The sequence below is a fragment of the Lolium rigidum genome, chromosome 2 (assembly GCF_022539505.1).
Source record: "Lolium rigidum isolate FL_2022 chromosome 2, APGP_CSIRO_Lrig_0.1, whole genome shotgun sequence".
NCBI classification, from domain to species: Eukaryota; Viridiplantae; Streptophyta; class Magnoliopsida; order Poales; family Poaceae; genus Lolium; species Lolium rigidum.
The window spans coordinates 95,151,021-95,160,210 of record NC_061509.1 but is presented as its reverse complement, the minus strand read 5'-3'; the positions used below and the strand labels follow the sequence as shown (position 1 = coordinate 95,160,210).

The 9,190-nt window shown below is 46.9% G+C and overlaps 1 long non-coding RNA gene across 2 annotated transcripts; it reads right to left on the bottom strand.

Moving 5' to 3' along the window:
* Nucleotides 1-385: 385 nt before the first annotated feature.
* Nucleotides 386-2,509, bottom strand: LOC124692102. 2 transcript variants are annotated; one of them, XR_006999328.1, is made up of 4 exons: nt 2,384-2,509; nt 1,970-2,024; nt 898-1,210; nt 386-688 (listed from the first exon to the last, which is right to left on the bottom strand). It is a non-coding gene; the product is annotated as an uncharacterized LOC124692102 (long non-coding RNA). The 2 variants fall into 2 exon arrangements; XR_006999329.1 differs by having other exon boundaries at nt 386-1,210.
* Nucleotides 2,510-9,190: the final 6,681 nt, after the last annotated feature.

The window sequence follows — 9,190 nt, the reverse complement described above, 5'->3', positions numbered from 1 at the left end:
ACACTGCTAAAAGATAATGCATATTTTCAGTAAAAAGTATGTAACAAAGTAGTAACATACCTGCATGATTGATCTTTGAAAGAAATTATACCTCTAATACATGCTGAGCATAGGCAAATGACAGTGCATATTGTCAGTAAAAATAGGTAACATACCAGTGACACACCAGGGATGCTCAAATGAACATGATCAGAGTTTTCAGAGGAGATTTACATATAACCTGGGGCTTTCATTTTCAAAGCATCTTTTCTTTGGAACTTCAGCATTCTGATTTGTGTCACACTTTCCGAACATATTTAACATCGTGGCCATCTAAATTTTCAACAACAAAAATCCTCACTCAGATACAACAACCATGTCTTATCAAAAATCAAAATAGGGGAACTATATACCGATTTGGAACTCAATGTCTTGGATGGACACTCATAAATCATCCAAATATCGAAGGTATATTCTATAGGAAACTGAGAATATCAAATTGCACACCTAAGGTTTAATGGAACACTAAAAACTGAATTATGTGCTATAAGTTGACACATTTTGAAACCCTCGTACTTGTTATCCAAGAGGGGACATCCACAACGACACATGCTGCTTGGCACCACAGAGGACTTGACAAACTCCAGCTTCAGACGCTTGTGTGGAATGGTATCGTGGCTCCAGTCCATCTCTTCATGATTGTCCTTCCCTAGAGTTCATAAAAGCTGAGGTAACTAATAATCAAGATCCCATGGAAGCATTTCAAGTAAGCAAGCGGTGCAGAATTAGATAGCCATAAATATTTTTTTGTAATAATGAAGAAACAGTACAAACATAAAAACCAAATTTTCCGTTGTCTTGAAACATATGCTAGAAATTACTATTTGCTAACTTTCTCGCTTGTGAATCACGACACACCTGAAATTCCACTCTCAAATATACAGGTGGTCCTTCCCATATGTTATTATTCACGTATTCCACTCCTACATGGAATATCAGGCGTAGTTTCTCGGTGATGTAGTGCTCCTGATCCCGAGAAGGCGCAAGCATTGCTTGTCTTTGAGTGCCCACCCGACTGAACAGGCAGCAGGGCCACCGTCCAGGTGAGGATTTGCTGTGGAAAAACCTGAGCGGGGATGGCTGAAGCACCTTGGCATGAGGCCACCGGCCACGAAGGAGCTTCACCGGCATGTTGTATAATCAGCATACGAATTTACAACTCCGCAGGTACCTACATGAACCCTAATTATCAGTAATTTAGCTAATCACTTTGTGACTGGAATTAAAATTTAGCAATAAAGCTGAAACAACAATGCTATGCCTATAGTTAAAAAAACTTTGAGAATTTATACAAATATGCAGTAGTGGTAGTGTTCTCAATGAAAAATCGATCGAAAGCATTGAAGAACCACTCTGCTATTGAGAGCATGCTGAAGTCAGCGACTTTCTCAACAAAAATAACTAAGGAGGCATGATTTTTTTTCAGTAAAAACAGAGAAACACAACCAATAAACTGCAACAAAAAAATAGTTGCATGTTTTAAATAGTTACATACAGAGTACTACGTCATGAGCGTCAAGCTTTAAATAGTTACAAGGTTGTGACATTGGCCATGATAAAATTACTATGCAAAGCTTGTCGTTCCAGGTCTCACCCTGAAGCTAAGAGCAAGGAGAAACTGTAATACCTTCAAAGAAACACCTTGAAACTGAAATATGCGTTAACTGTGATGCACTAATGTCAGTAGCTTAAGCAAGTGCACTTTAAGTTTGAATATTAAGTTCCAGGCAAAGCAACAGAAAATATCAACCATCAATCATCATCGAAATTAACCATTACATTTCTAATCCTATAGCATGCGCTGAATAGTGCGGTTAGCAAAATCAACAGAAATAAACCCACTGTACATATTGCCACCATTCTTTGCAAATAAGCTAAATAGTGCAGTGAGGAAAAAAACATATGGAGAAAAATCTGCACGGCATCGTACCTCGAACATCCAGTTCAGCCTTGAGGCCTAAATCTGCAACGCATAATGCCAACGGCTGTCATCAAGAAAAATCACAGTTTAGGACGATGCCCTTGAATCATTCCATTTTGTCCATGCTTTGCTATATAATGAGCTCCAACATCTAATTGCAGAACCTCACAGCAAAAAAAACAGAGCATTGAACCATTCCCAACAACCATAAGATATCAAGGCTAGCAAGAAGAACTCCTAGATACATTGCATGCTAAGCATATGGGTTATCAGTTGAATAAATTGCTGTAGACCACACAGATGAAATGAGAAATCTAAAAATACATTGATTGAATTGATGTAGGAATAACAACAAACACTTGGTAGGCACCAAAATCACAAAGCAGAGAACCTAATAGTCAGAAAATCCCCATGAGCACCTACCTCCTTCCCGCTTTCGGTCCGACAGGGGCTTCCTCGAAAACCAGGGGGGAGATAGAGAGGAGCGCGCCTATGCTGGTGAGAGGAGAAGGCTGGAGCGTCTCCCCCACGCCAGTTCGTCCGCTCCATCGGCGAGCACGCACAGAGAGAATTGACCACGGGAATGGCCGCACAGGTCGAGCGCCATGATGGTACTGCCATGGCGACAACCACAGAAGCGAACAGCTCATACAGGGGAGGGTAAGGCAGTCATAGGAGAGAGGAGGCTCTCAGTCTTGGAAAGGGGGGGGGCACCACATGACCGCCAGACTCCCGCAGAGGCCGCCGCTGGATGCGTCCGTACTGACTACGCCCCATCAGTAGCTTGCCCCAGCCAAGATTCAGCCAACCTCTACAGAGGTCGACGTTCCCCGCCGTCTCTATATCGTCTCCCAAGCAACGCCACGACGTGGTCGAGGCGGGGTTCCAGGAGGTGGTCACCAGGGTCGATTTGTGGAGCTGGAGCTCTGGTATATCGAGGAAGAGGTCCAGGCGACGTAGAGGAAGTCGTGGTAGATGAGGAGGAGCAGTCGGAGGTGCGGCGGTGTCGGAGCAGTGCCGGCGACCAAGTCCAAGTTGGGGCTAGGATTTCGCCCGTCCGCCCGTAGGGCCAAGGCAGAGCGCCGCTTTCGTGGGGAAAAAGAAGATGAGGATGCGGCCGAGCCCTGGCACTGTGCGGCGGCGCCGGATGTGGCCAAGGAGAGGGAGCACCGGGCAAAGCACCGTCCCGGAGACGAAAGAGAAGAAATGGGAGAGGTGGAAGAAAGAAAGAAGTCTATATAACCCCCACAACTATCACCTTTCGGACGCAGCACCCCCTCATGTTTAAAGTGGACCATTTAACCCCCTCAACTATACAATACCGGGTAATTAACCCCCTGAGCCCTGATTAGCTGTTTTGGAGTCCGGTTTTGGTGTCGTGGAACTCTGCCAAAACCAGGTATAGTGAGAGGAGATCGTGGCCGTGGCCAAGTCTATCGGCTGCATCTCTCCCATCCCGACTAGCAGCAACGCTCGCATCTTAGTAGCAGCAACGGCTTCCGGGTCCTCCGTCCCATGCAGCGACGGGTGGGTCAGTGCACCTGTCCTGCACATCCTCTGCATTGCTTCCTATCCCGAGCAGCGGCGGCACTTTGGACCAGCAAGGCTCGCCTAGGTTCTTTAAATCGAGTAAACGAAGTCTCGATTGGGGCTACAGGGAGGTAATAAGTAAATTTGTGAAGCTAATTTTGAGGATAAGAAGATTTTTTGAGGATTTCAGGCGCTGGAAGACAGGTCGGTGCCGGTGATTACGGACACCTTAGATCGATTCCGGTGGCTTGGAGTAGAGAACGTCTCACCGGAGCTCCTAGACACATCATCGTGGATCGGGAGAGGCCCTGTGGTGGCGCAACAACTCAATCGCAGCGGCGGTCTCGGGACTACAGGGAGCTATCTTCAGGAGACGAATCCAGAATTGTATCCATCTAGTAAGCCAATGTAGCAAGCTGCAGCACATGGGAATCCAGCATTGGCAAAGTATAATCATTGCCAGGGGATCAAAAGACAAACCACGGTTATCAAGAACAACACATCAAGGATCTGGCCGCCAAACCATCAATGGCTCACATACAGTTCTTGGATGGTTTGCATCAGCGACAACAAATGTGAGCCCGGGCGTCGTATATTTTGTAGGAATTGACACAGAGGAGCCGTCGGAAATCTGCTATGGCCTCGGGGTCTCCTCATCCATGGAAGCGGCTCGTATATTTTGAGGATTGCGAGGGCGGCTGGCAGTTTGGAGCGCCGGAGAGGTGCAGAAGACAGGAGAATTCTTTTTACAAAGACTAGAGTTCTTACACTAACTAGTGGGCCTAGGGTGACAAATCAAAGGTTACCAGATTATCTCAACGCCACTTGTGCAAAACCGCTAGCCAAAACAGCCAAGGGGGTCTTTTACCCGGTTTTGTATAGTTGAGGGGGTTAAATGTGCTAGTTCATAGTTGAGGGGGTGTAGTGTCCCAAACGTGATACTTGTGGGGGTCATATAGACTTCTTTCGTGGAAGAAACAGGGAGGGGGCAAAATGGCTGGTGGTAGGAGTAGAAATTTGGATCTTTACAGAAACGTGGGCACCGCTTTGACCACATATAGGAATACTACAGACACACAAAAAAGGCCACGACCGAAGCACTACCAAGGAAGGAGAAGAAAATTGCATACATCCTGATAAACTCTTAGCTTCTCTAGAAAATCTTACGGAGCACCCCAAAGCTCACACAGAATAATAATAGAGAGTCTCAAAATTCTAAGAAAAAAGAAGTTTGTTGCTCTTTAATATAGTAGTTATGTCATGGGATATTTGCATTGAGATCAATACCAATGTTTTTGTTTGGATGTTTAGATATTTGGTACCTAGAATTGATATCCTAGTTGAATGCCAAATCCTGTTTGGATGGTCAAAGTGATGTATTGCGTTGGGATGATCAAGCATTTTTGTGACATACAGCAAACATCTATTCTGTGAACATCAAGTCATTATTTAAAGCATTAGTGAAATCTGAACTTGCCAATCACACGAGTACAACTGAACATCAAATTACAATTTTTGCAGGGGAGGCTAGAGTAGATCAGTGTGAGGTCGCCGATGACCAGCAAGATAGGGAAGAGGGGATGACGGGGCAGGCCAGGAGAGTGGGGACATGGGCAGGCGGCGGTGGCCTACCTCGCTGGAGGCGGAGAAGTAGGGGGCAGGGGCGGTGGCCAGAGAGGAGCATGTAGGCGGGGAGGTAGAAAGGCGGTGACGGTGATGTCTACGCACACTTCTATTCCTGTAGACAGTGTTGGGCCTCCAAGAGCAGAGGTTTGTAGAACAGCAGCAAGTTTCCCTTAAGTGAATCACCCAAGGTTTATCGAACTCCGGGGAGGTAGAGGTCGGAGATATTCCTCTCAAGCAACCACCGCAATCACGATACAAGAAGTCTCTTGTGTCCCCAACACACCTAATACACTTGTCGGATATATAGGTGCACTAGTTCGGCGAAGAGATAGTAAAACACGGGTGGTATAGATGGTGGTAATATTGCGGGAAGTAAAGATGCGATAGAAATAGTAAACAAGCGATGTTTGCGGTGTTTGGAAACGGTGCCGAAAAATAGCTTGGCCGGCGTGGGAGGCAATTCTCGTGGTGTAGCTTTTCTATTCGGAAACAAGGCCTAGGGATCATACTTTCACTAGTGGACACTCTCAACATTGATCACATAACTGAATAAACAAATACTACTTTCTCTACACTCTCTTGTTGGATGACAAACACCATTCATTGTGTAGGGCTATGATACGTCTCCGACGTATCGATAATTTCTTATGTTCCATGCTACTTTTATGATGATACTCACATGTTTTATACACATTATATGTCATTATTATGCATTTTCCGGCACTAACCTATTGACGAGATGCCGAAGAGCCGATTCTTTGTTTTCTGCTGTTTTTGGTTTCAGAAATCCTACAAAGGAAATATTCTCGGAATTGGACGAAATCAACGCCCAGGGTCTTATTTTTCCACGAAGCTTCCAGAAGACCGAGGGAGATACGAAGTGGGGCCACGGGGCGCCGCCACACTAGGGCGGCGCGGCCCAGGGGGGCCCGCACGGCCCTAGCGTGTGGGGCCCCCGTGCCTCCTCCGACTCCGCCCTTCCGCCTACTTAAAGCCTTCGTCGCGAAACCCCCAGTACCGAGAGCCACGATACGGAAAACCTTACTGAAAGGATACAGATGTCGCCTAGAGGGGGGGTGAATAGGCGGTTTAAAACTTTTACGAGATGGGCTTAACAAATGCGGAATAAAACTAGCGTTTACTTTGTCAAGCCCAAAGCCTATATACTATGGTTCACCTATGTGCAACAACAACTTATTCTAAGCAAAGGTTCACCAAAGTGCACCAACAACTTATGCTAAACAATACAAGCAAGTATGTGATAGCAAGATATATATAGCTTCAAGCACGATGGCTATCACAAGGTAAAGTGCATAAGTAAAGAGCTCGGGTATACAGATAACCGAGGCACGCGGGAGACGAAGATTTATCCCGAAGTTCACACTCTTGCGAGTGCTAATCTCCGTTGGAGAGGTGCGGTGGCTTAGTGCTCCCGAACGCCACAAGAGGCTCACCTTGAGGTGTGGTTGCTCGATGCACACCAACGCCACAAAGGCCTCACCCCAAGATGCGGTACTCACACCACACACCGAACGCCACGAAGGCGCCTCACCTAAATCTCCGGTGACCCTCGCCACAAAGGCCTAGGTCACGGTGACATAGGCATCCCAAATGGGCCTGCCGAATATAGTACCCGGGGTTTATTGAAGGCCCACTACCCGAAGAATAAGAAGATTCGGAAGCCCAAGATGTATTTAAGGAAAAGATAGAGTTGTAATAGGAGGTGTTATTTGTAATTTGGCGGGATGAGTTAGAAACCGTCCCGGACTCTGTAACTTGTACGAAACGAAACCCTCGGCTCCACCTCTTATATAAAGGGGGGGTCGAGGGATGAGGAGATCATCGAATCATTGTCTGCAAACCCTAGTTTTCATATTCGTCGAGTACTTTTCGATCTGAAACCTTCGAGATCTACTTGCCCTCTACTTCTAACTAAACCCTAGCCTACAATCCATAGGCATTGATAAGTTAATCCCTTGTCAATTGGCGCCGTGCCGTGGGAATTAGAGGCGTAAGGATCTGATCTCGATGGCACGTTCAAGATCTTCGACATCGTCAACCGGAAGCAACACTATGGATCGAGGTAAACGGATCGCTCGCTGGTCTTGTTGATTTTGTTCCTCACCCACCCTCCCGTTTGGATGCATATGCGTATCTGGCGGAGCCCATGGAGATGACGTTCGGAAGGTTCCACTTTCGCGTCGAGAAGAAAGGATCGTATCGTGTCGAAATTCCGATTTCGTCGGGATCGTCGGCGGTCGATTCTGATTTTTCAAGCTATGCATCGTCAACGCGAGTCAGAAGAAGAAACTTCGGCAACACGTTACGTCAGCATCAGAGCAAGAGAGAAACTCGCCAAGATCTTTAGCAACGCATCGTTTGAGTCATCTGCGGACTCATATATAAGCGATGGCTCAAGCGATGTCGACAGTTGCGACTTCATCGACAAATCTCTCACAGTGGGCAAGGTCTTCATCAATCTCAACAATGATGTCACCAAACCCAACATAGATCTGAGTACAAAATATCATCAGATTTATGCTATCGAAAATCAAGAGGAAACATCGGAGGCTTTCGACGAGTTGGGAAATCCTTTTGTCGATCCCTCAGACTTAAGGAGAGGTATGGGCACTAAATATGACGGGCCCACACCGCGCGTCAGAGTTCAACTTCCACAGGCAGCTTGGGATAGAGCGGCAAAAGCCTTAGATGGTTCGGAGCCAATGACGACGACAGCTACAGCTCAAGAACTGCAAGCTTATCAATATAGGCTCGCACGAACTGCCCGAGAAATAGAAAAACAGAGCAGACTGAGTTGAACAGGAGAAAGGAGGCAGCTTCGCATCCAGCAGGGAGAAGGGCGGATCTAAGTAGACAATCTAGAGTTTCGGGTGATAGCCACGGGGAAGATCGGAACGAGAGGAAGATCAAGGTTACAACACATACCCGAGGCGGAAAGAGAATACTTGGTTCAAAACCTCGACATGTCCTTTATGTCGATAGATACAAGAGGAAATATTATCCCTAAAACACCAGAAGCTGGATATATGGCGACACAAGCTTACATCCTCGCATCCAAGCCACCCCCAGGAGATCCAAGGGAGACATTATACAACATGGCGTTAGCAGGAGTTGGAGCTATGGGGACAGCATTTGTAGCAACGCCTCCCGAAGGAGCGCCAAGGCAAAATAGTCCACGATCTGCGGCAGCAACGGCGGCAGCTCCGGAAGGACCAAGTGGAGCAAGAGACACAGGAGCACAAGCAAGGGTCGATAGAGCGAGGCAAAGCGAAGGGATCATCGGCGGCCCCGGAGCTTAATGACGAGGATATGTGCGGTCTACCGTGCTTCACGAGAAGAGTCCGAAAAACTCGAGTCCCCTCAGGATTCAAGTTACCCGATCACTTCAAAAAGTTCGATGGCCTGCAAGATCCGGAGGACTGGCTAATTGATTACCTCGAGACGGTGAAGCTAACTGGAGGAACTAGAGCAACAGCCATGCAAAGTATTCAGGTGCACTTAAGTGGAGCCGCACGATCTTGGATCAAAAAACTTCCGCCAGGATCCATCGACAGCTGGGAAAGTTTCGAGGACGTATTCGTCAAGAACTTCAGGTCCACGTGCAAAAAACCCGCGTCATTAGAAGAGCTGAGGGCATGTCGACAAAAGCCGGATGAGTCAATGAGAAAATATATCCAAAGGTGGAACATCATAAAAAACTCGGCAGAAAATATATCTGACGAGAGAGCAATAGATGCGTTTGTCGCAGGAATTAGGCGTGGAGATTTTGTCGAGGATTTGGGAAGGACCAATCCAAAAACAAGTATCCGCGTTGATGGAAATAGCAAATAGATGGGCGGACGGAGAAGACGCCGTCCACAATAAACGACACAGGTCGCCGGAGGAGGACCGTGGTCGAAATTATCAATCGAGGCGACGATTTCCTCGGCAGTATCAGAACTACGACGCTCCAGGGCAAATTTCGGCTGGATTCAGAGCCAGCGCAGGAGGAAATAATAGAGATGATTATCAGAGAAGTAACGAACAGAGAAGCGACAATAGAGACGACTCCCG